Genomic DNA, 9,681 nt, shown 5'->3' on the forward strand with positions numbered 1-9,681 from the left:
GTGATCCAGGACGCCAGCAGGCTGGAGGGGCGGGGCGGGGCGGGGCGGCGCGGCGCGGGGGCGGAGCCACGGCGCGGAGGCGGGGCCATGCCGGGCGCCCCTCTCGGGCTGGGTCCGGCCCCTGCAGCGTGCTCATGGCGGAACCCGGCTCGGGGCGAGCCTTCTCCCGCCGCTTTCTCATTCGCTGGGCTAGGGGCGCGGATCCCGAGGGCCTGCACCAGCGTCTTTCTCCGTCCTGCTTGCTCCGAGGAGGACCAAGTCGGCTACCGAGAGGGCGGGTCTAGGCGGCACGCGGACCTGCCTCCTCCGACGAGCGGAGGCCGCTCACGCCCCGAGGCAGAACGAGTGAAGACAGCGCCACCCTTAGTTTTTAGAGGGGCAGGAAAAAAAAAAAAAATATGGCTAACGATTTTCTTCTTTCCGGCGGGTACCCAGACTTAAAGGCTCTCTGGACCCTTGTCTGCAGAAGTTCTGTGTAATTAGTATGTCTTATTATTAACAGCTAACGATCGTTTAGTGGCCACAACAGCAAATTAGGAAGTTAAGACGGAGGTTTTAATTTTCAGCTTCGTAAAGTCATTGAAGGGGTTTTGAAGGGAAGCCGTAGGCGCGGATCGTCTGTGTACCAGCGTACATACACCTCCATAACAGCATACCCCTGTATATAAAAAGAACACGAGTTAAAGTATGTTTTAGTATTAACTGATACTCCTGCAAACAAGTTGGGGAGGAGAGCTTTTCTTTAGTTTGGTGCCCCGGAGGAAAGGAATTCTCAAAACATAGCCCCTCAAATTCTCAGCATCCGAAGTAGCTCACTCAGGTTGTAAGAGGGAGCGAAATCAGAAAGGAGTAAGATTTTATGTAATTATTGGGGACTGCTCAACGGAGTTTGCTGCTTCAAAGTGTTTGAACAGTCTCTTGCACACTAAGAAACTAGCTATTATAGATGTTTTTAGCCCTGAGAGCAGACCTTGCTGCTCACGTTTTTAAAAATACATTTTGGTGTCATATACCTAATAAGCTACCAATAATAGTATCCTGTTACCTCTGAATTTCCATCTGTTCACTTGGTACTTTTAATAAAAATATATTCAAGATAGGTCACTTCTCTGGACCCTTGTCTATAAAATTCTATGTAATTATGTTTTATTAGCATTCTGTGAACATTAAGTGGTAACAGTAAATTAGGAAATTAAGACTTGGATTTGAATATCAGTTTCAAAATCATTGAAGTGTTTTGAAGAGAGTCATAGACTTCTGGAGCTTCACTTAAGTGTACACCTCTGTGCTGGCCATTCTTGGTTGTCAACTTGACAATCTTTGGAATGAACTACAATCCAGAAATGCAGGATATACCTGTGAGAGATATTCTGCTTTGTTTGAAATGGGTGAACCCACTTCTAGTCTGGACCTTTGCCTGAACACTTTTAAAATTATAACTTCCTTTTCTTTCATTGCATCTACAGTTATTAGTTTGTATTATTCTGTAGGTGTTAGAAACTTTCGAAAACCAGTAACATAAAAAGAAGTCCAAAACAAAATTAGTAACAGTTAATGCTTAATTTTTTTTATTGCCCATTTTGGAAGTAAGGCCTTAGAAAATGACAAATGAGTTTTTCTTGGTTTTGGTTTTTCTGCATATTACTCTTTATTCATGACTGTTTTATAGATTTGAATCAATCATTGCTTCTCAAATTCTGGTGCTTTCACAATCCCCTTTCAAATACATTTTTTTTCTGTGTATTATAGTTTTAATTTTTTTAAAGTTCTCTCCCTATTGTATGATTGGCAACTGATGGATGCTGGGGGAGGAACAGTTATTGCCTTCAGTAGTGTAGCAGGTAGGGGGCCCATCAGGCTCTAGTGAGTTTTTCCAGACCTCTGGCCACACAGACAGTCCTACATACAATCAGCGGATCACAAAACAAAACAAAAGAGCATGAATTCTGGAAGGGATCTGTGAAGAAGAGTGGGAGGGATCATGGGGGAGAGAGAGTAAACAGAATGCACCAAAATATGGATGAAAGAACAAATTTAATCCATAAAAGAGTAATTAAAAAAAAGTTCCTTGAACAGTTTCAGTAAAATGAGTAGGAAGCTGAGGTTCAGTCATTCTTCTCTTCTGAGTTGGCGGTGAACTAGCTGGGTGAACTTTAAACAGGTTGCTTAACCTGTTCTGTCTCTGCTTTTTATCGGGCAGGGATTTCTGCAGTCCTGTTCTTTGACTCTTAAAAACACGCACTTACCGTTCCATCAAGATATATTTTACATGCCATAAAACTGCCTATTTCAAGTATTTAACTGAAGGATCTTTAGTAATTTTGTCAAGTGATGCAACCATCACCATCAATCAGATTGGGAACATTTTCTTCCCATGAATAAGGTTCCTTCCATATATGGCTAATCCCCCTTCAGCCATTTCCCAAACCATTGTGTACGTTTTCGTCTATGTTGTCTTTTTTTTGGACATTTCAGATGGAATTATAGAATATGTGACCTCTCAGGTTTCTTTTACTCAGCATAATATTTTGAGGTTCATTCATGAAATACCACACTTTCCTTTATGTTGCAAAGTAGCATTCCATTCTGCATTTTTTGTTATGTCCACCCAGTAATTGATAGATATTTATAGATTGTTTCCAGCTCAGACTGTTATAAATATGCTGCTTTTAATTTAAACTAGCAACTGAGACAAAGAAAATTCAGAAGTGGCAGCATATTATTGCAAGTTACCAAAATGCATCAAAAAACTGTGAACGCGAATATACTCTGATTTGTAATTGGTAGTTTTTCCTTAGCATTTCACTAGAAATATGTTGCCTTCTTCCTGGGTAATATTAATGGTTAGGCTTTAATGATTAAGAATGTTGTCTAAATAAAAAAAAGGTATTTTGCTTAAAATAAAAGTGTTTCAAGGTGTTATGTTTGTATTTTTATTTTCTTATTAAACAAAGATGATGGGAATACTTTTATCTGTAACTGTGAGCTAAGACATGAATTAATTAAGATAATATCATGCCCAGTTATAATAAGAAAACAGTAAATTCCAATACTGATGCAGAATTTATCAAAGCAATACACTTAATATTAATTGTCTACTGAGTGTGTGTACTTAACACATTATTTCTTTTGACATTTATGTATGTATTCTATTGCTAAAGGAACAAAGTCGACTTACAAAGGTCAAGATAAAATCATATTTCATGAAGTTATAAAGCCTGAGCTATGATTCAGAGTGTGGGAGGAGGCACTGGTGTTAGGAAGCTCATAAAAATACCTAGTACTACTGAGTTCCAGGTTCCAAAAGGGGCATATTGTCACTATGGCAACTGCCATGCTTATTTGGCTTTGAATCCCAGGCAACGCGTGGTTGTTAGGACTACCTCATCCAGGTAGATGGATTGGATTAAATTACCTGCCTGTTTAATAGTCAGTGGGTCTGTTTTTTCATGTAATTCTTTTATAGAGATGTATTAGTTTTGTGTTATTTTTCCAAAAGATAATTTAACTATTCAATGTTTTCATATGCTTCTTTTTAAAACATGCTAAGTTTAGTGCTTTTTCCAGTTAGGTAATGAGGATTTACTCCCCATTATTGCTTAAGTTTGGCAACTTGTTTTGAGCTAAATATAATTTTATAATACTGAATCATTGGCAGTTTTAAAACAGAAAAAATGGCTGTGACAGAATTCATTTTATGATACTTAGGGCTATTGATTAAAAATTCCCTAAATTCAAACATTTTTTGAAACATTTTTTTTTTCCCAGAGCAAATCCTCATCTTTGATGATGTTGGCAGATGAAGACAGCATAACTCTCTTCCAATTTATCTCTTAATGCATTGATAAATTTACCCAGAGGTGGCCCATCATATGCCTTAATTCTATCACTTGGAGTTAAAAGCAGGTGGACCTCTGTTGAGTTCAAAGCCAGCCTAGCTCAGTGTTAGGCCAGCCAGGACTACACAGTAAGACCTTGTCCAATAATGAGACATGCATGCACAGGGGTCTTCTGTGAAAATAGATCTTTGAATTTGAATTTGCTTTCTTTCTTTCTTCCCTGGCCTATAAGATGGAAATGTTCTTAGTGGGATTCTTTTACAGGAAAAGGAGATGAAGAGGACCTGCCTTTAGAGAGTAGTGAGCTAAGTAGGATAGAAGACCTAGAGTTGGTGTTGTAGGATTATTGCTGTGATGAAACACTATGACCAAGCAGCTCTTAGAAAGCATTTGATTAGGGGCTTGCTTACAGTTCTAGACGGTTACTCCATATTATGGTGGGAAGCAGATAGACATGGTGCTAGAGAATAGAGATGTAGCTGAGAGACTTACATCCTGATGGAGAGAGAGAGAGAGAGAGAGAGAGAGAGAGAGAGAGAGAGAGAGAGAGAGAGAGAGAGAGAGAGGCTCAAAGCTCACTCCTAGTGACATACCTTCTCCACCAAGGCCACACTTTCTAATCCTTCTCAAACAGTTTCACTCCCTGGTGACTAAGCATTCAAATATATGAACCTATTGGAGGTCATTTTTGTTCAAACTCCTGTAGTTGGTGTTTTGTTTTTGGTATAGTAAGTTGCTGGTGTGTATCTGTACTTGCCCTATACAAGCCACTTATAAGTTGGTTGTGCAAATTTGGAAATTGGAAGAGCTACATTGATAAAGTAGGGATTGGTGTCTGGTATCCCAAGAAAATCTGATAAGGAGCATTGAGAGAATTGGGTCCTATATGGTGCAGCAGGAAGTGAGGCTGTGATTTACTAGTGGGAAGGCAACCTCTGTGTTCCCAGGTTTCATACTTTTTCAAGAGTAACTAAACTGGATTTGTTTGGTTGAGACAGGGTTTCTCTGTGTAGCCCTGGCTGTCCTGGAACTCACTCTGTAGACCAGACTGGCCTCAAACTCACAGAGATCTGCCTGCCTCTGCCTCCCCAGTGGTGGGATTAAAGGCATGTGCCACCAACTCCGGCACTAAACTGAATTTCTAAAGTGATGAATTCTCTTGATTGCTGCTTGATTCACATTAAAAATATCCTGCAGACATCTCAGACAAGAGTTGGTCTTTAGGACATTGAATTACAAATTTCTAGAGTTGTGAAGCCTGTGGGTGGGACTCCTTTTTATTCTTCTGTCTGGTTCTGCTAGTTTATTCTTGACATTTAAATCCACCTCAGAGCCACTTTTTCCCTCCCTCCTCCATCAGTTTAAAAGAAAGAAAGAAAAAGCTTATCTTGGATGACTATTTTAAAATAAGTTAATTTTTGGTCTTTTATTCAGAAGGATATTTATTGCTTATATATAATATTATATATATATATATAATTATATATATAATTAAAAAAACCAAATACCACTATCTTTAATTCGACCACAAAGGGTTTTTGATATATAATTAAAAATTAACAATTGGGACTGGAGAGAAGGCTCAGCAGTTAAGAGCACTGACTGCTCCTCCAAAGGACCCGGGTTCAATTTCCAGCACCCACATGGCAGCTCACAACTGTATGTAACTCCAGTTCCAGAAAAAAAAAAAATTAACAATTGGGTAATTTTAATGATTTAGTTACCAAGGGGCAGTCTTGAAGTAGTCACTTTGATTTGGTTTCTTTGGTTGCTAAACTAGTTTAAGCATTGGATATATTTTTACGTCCCCTCCCCTCTGCTCTCACTCCCCCTCCTAGATATAATAGGGAGCTTAGAGGTCATCCACATGCTTGTAACTACGTAAACTTCATAGTGACCACTCTCTTCATCTCTCACTGTATCATAGTTCTTCCCTTTTCTCTTCAGACTATTTAGCTAACTTATTTTACATAGGACCCCTAACTGCTGGTCCAACTCCAAGTCTAGAAGACCCAGCTACAGTTTCTAATTTCATGAACAGATTTCTTCACTGTCTTCCGTTGAAATTGCTGCGGGAATATGCTAGGGTTATCTTAGGGACGTACATAGGTCACAAATCATTAATTGATTTGATTGGCTGTTTTAAATCCAGGTGTTTCTGTTCTTGTCTAATGAGCTGAATTTAGAGTGATTGACCATTATACACAGTTCTTTGGACAGATGGACACGAAAATAAGAATTAAGAGAACAAAGAGCTTTTTTTTAAGGAACCCATGCTGTAGGCCTTCAACCACTCTGAAATCCATTTTGTACAGTAGATGCTATGGCTCAGTTATTTTATGCAAAGATGCCTATATTTCTATATTGAACAAAAGTGGCCTAAGATGGACACCCTGAGACATCATCTCATAGGACCTGAACTAAGAAAATAAAGGGAGGACCACATCTTCAGGACTACTTAATTATGCCCCCTACCCTAATTATTTTTCTCTTAAAAGCCCAAAGTTTGTGTCAATACCCTGAAGACAAACTGGGACTCACTACACTGTAGCATGGATATTAAAAGGTTTTATTAATAAAAACAAACCCGGAGCCAGGTATTGGGGTGAACGCTGAAAGATCAGAGAAATAGAACGAACCACAGCTAACCTCACCTCGCCAATTCCTCAGCTGATCTCATTTCCTCAAACTAGAAGCTTCTGTGTCCTCATCTGAATGGATCTCAGCTGAACTGGTGCTCAAAAGCCTAAAAGCTTAACCAGGCTCTAGTTCCTGGTTTTCACGCCTTATACCTTTCTGTTTCTTGCCACCACTTCCTGAGATTAAAGGCGTGTGTTGCCATGCCTGGCTGTTTCCAGTGTGGCTTTGAACTCACAGAGATCCACATGGATCACTGCTTCTGGAATGCCAGGATTAAAGGCGTGTGTGCTATCATTGCCTAACCTCTATGTTTAATATTGTGGCTGTTCTATTCTCTGACCCCCAGATAAGTTTATTAGGGTGCACAATATATTGGGGAACACAATACCACCACACTACACCCTTTTGTTTATTCCTCTTCCCTATATACGTTTAATCTTTTTTCTTTGCTTTGAAAAAGAATAGGAGCCAGGTGTGGTGGCACATACCTTTAATCTCAGCACTTGGGAGGTAGAGGCAGATGTAATAGAGAGACCTTGTCTCAACGCCCCCCCCCCCCAAAAAAAGAAAGGTCTGATGACAGTTGGCTTTTTTAGGTAGTTAGAATAGTTGAATAGTCCTAGAAGTTACTGGAGTCCTAGTCTGAATATCCATTACACTTCTTGAGACCATACAGACTTAGTCATGAAGAGGTAAATTGTGGCAAATTATCGCAATATTCTTATTATAGAATTAATATGTAATTCTTTGAAAATAATCTTTTAAAAACCATTTGGTACAGAAAGAGCAGAAACAAAGTATTCTCATACAATAAACACTAATCAAAGCATGGGGCAAAGGGCTTACTTGACCTGCAGCTGTGAGTTTAGGGAATACTCCTGAGGGCAGGAGGTAAAAACTGGCAGACAGTTTAGGAGCAAGGGTCTCAGAGTGAACAGTTTCCTTGTCCTTGGTCAGAAGCAGGAAATATCCTTGGGTCTCAGTCCAGGAATGTCAGAAAGGGGAGATCTGATTTCTTACCTCCTTCAATGGGAACACTTCTGCCTAGAGGAGATATGTGAGGGCGTGACCAAAAGATGCTAATTCCTTTTGGTGACCAGCTTTAGATTTAGTTCTCTAGGATTTTCATAATGAAAATGGGTTATATTTATTCCCCGATTTCAGCCCATCTCATAACGATGTTAGGATTACCTCTCCTGTGGGAGCCCACAAAGGTTTCCTAGTGAAATTCAAGCTTGCTTTACACAGCAGGGCTGCATTAGGGGATGGCTTAACCACATGCATGGTCACCAGGTGATTGGGATGGTCTGCACTTGGCTGTGCTGGGGGGAGGTCTTTTGCTCCACCCCTTGGCATTCCTTTAAAGGCCCTTTAGTAGAGACAGAAGGGGCCAGTGGGTAAGGATCCAGGCCCACCTGAAGCTATCCTGTGTTTCTAACTGTCTCTCTCTCCTCTATATTTCTATCTAAATCTCTTATCCCTCATTCCTCAAGAGCCCCTGGGGTAAATAAATGTGGGAGCTGGTCTCCCACACTCTCCAGAGGGGGAAGTGCTATAGTAGTTTTGAAGGATATTTGTGTTGAGGCCCGTTAAGACAAAGATACTTCCTTCTGGTCAAAAGAATTGAATTTTAAGTTTTATCTCTGGCCCTGAGTGGAGACCTAACATTCTAAGCTTCCCAAAACATAGGAGTTAATCCAGCTAGTTCAGTTAATCACCTGGATGTCTCACTTTAGCAAGAACAATTTACTTAAACCATGTGAAAGAGATGGGAGGAATAATTATCCTTTCAATGAAATAATCTTTTCCTTCCCAGAACCTTTACCCTCAGTGCAGTTACTTATGGAGCTGCTGACATGCAGCTGGGCTAAACCTGCCCATTTTTTCTAAGTTACTGAAAAAACAAAACAAAACTATAACTTGTAGAACATTATTTTAAGATGTGTTACTTTTGTTTATGTTGCATTTGTTTGACTTTGTGAAGCTGTAATTCTTTGCCTATCTAAAACACCTGATGGTCTAATAAAGGACTGAATGGCAGGAGAAAGGATAGGCGGGGCTGGCAGGCAGAGAGAATAAATAGAAGGAGAAATCTGGGAAAAAGAAGAAGAGCAAGAGAACAAGGAGAGGAGGATGCCAGGGACCAGCCACACAGCCACACAGCCAGCCACGGAGTAAGAGTGAATGAAAGTAAGATATACAGAAGTAGGAGAAAGTTAAAAGCCCAGAGACAAAAGGTAGATGGGATAACTTAAGTTAAGAAAAGCTGGCTAGAAACAAGCCAAGCTAAGGCTGGGCATTCATAAGAAATAATAAGCCTCTGTGTATGGTTTATTTGGGAGTTGGGTGGTGGGCTCCCCAAAGAGTAAATAGTAAAAACCAACCAACAACAATAACCTTCCCATTTTTTTTTCTTTCTCTCTGTTTCTTTGAAACACTTGCTATGTCCTGGGCATGCTTTCTGGATACTCTGAGATTTCTTACTCTTCTTCCAACCCCCCCTCCCCACCCCCGTTTCCACCATCTGTTTCTGCCATATGGCTATTGGTCTGATCTCTGTCACTAACCTCCATGCCTAACTCAAAAGGCATATTTTCTCTTTTTTCCCTTTAACCCCCCAGGCAGCTGCTGAACCACGCAGCTTGTATGATCATCTTCAACTATATCAACAATTGACTTGGAAGCCTCTTCCCCCACATATTTACTGTATTCTTCACTCATGGTTTCCCTTAAATGCCATCTGTGCAGAAGGGCCTTTCTGCACTACCTTGTCCAGAATATCAACCTCTTCCCTCTGACACAGCCCATGCTTTGAGCGTGTGAGGTGCTGGAGATCAAATCCAGGAGCTTGCACTTACAAGGCGGTCACTCTACCTCTAGGTACATCAGAACCTCATCTTTCTTCATTCAGTTTTCCTTTGTAGTTACCGCCTAGCACACTGTATATTTTGCTAATGTATCATTCTTCTGTTTCTCTAGAGTATAGGCACCCAGAGGTCATAACTTTGTATTTGTTGATTATTGTATCACTACTGTCAAGAGTCCTTGACACATAATAGGCACTCAAATATCTGTTTTATGATGAAGCATCCTGGCAATGCTGTACAACGTACATAGAAATAAAGGAGGTTATAGTTAGAATACTATTATTTACACACACACAAATTGAGTACCAACTACAGATACAAAGCTTTTGTTGGGG

At 40.2% G+C, this 9,681-nt stretch overlaps 1 long non-coding RNA gene across 1 annotated transcript; it reads right to left on the minus strand.

The window, feature by feature from the left end:
* Window positions 1-533: 533 nt before the first annotated feature.
* On the minus strand, window positions 534-3,291 carry LOC131924329 (uncharacterized). Its single transcript, XR_009382856.1, has 2 exons — window positions 3,179-3,291; window positions 534-658 (listed from the first exon to the last, which is right to left on the minus strand). It is a non-coding gene; the product is annotated as an uncharacterized LOC131924329 (long non-coding RNA).
* Between the last annotated feature and the right edge of the window lie 6,390 nt (window positions 3,292-9,681).

This window comes from Peromyscus eremicus, chromosome 14, assembly GCF_949786415.1.
Source record: "Peromyscus eremicus chromosome 14, PerEre_H2_v1, whole genome shotgun sequence".
Classification (NCBI taxonomy): domain Eukaryota; kingdom Metazoa; phylum Chordata; class Mammalia; order Rodentia; family Cricetidae; genus Peromyscus; species Peromyscus eremicus.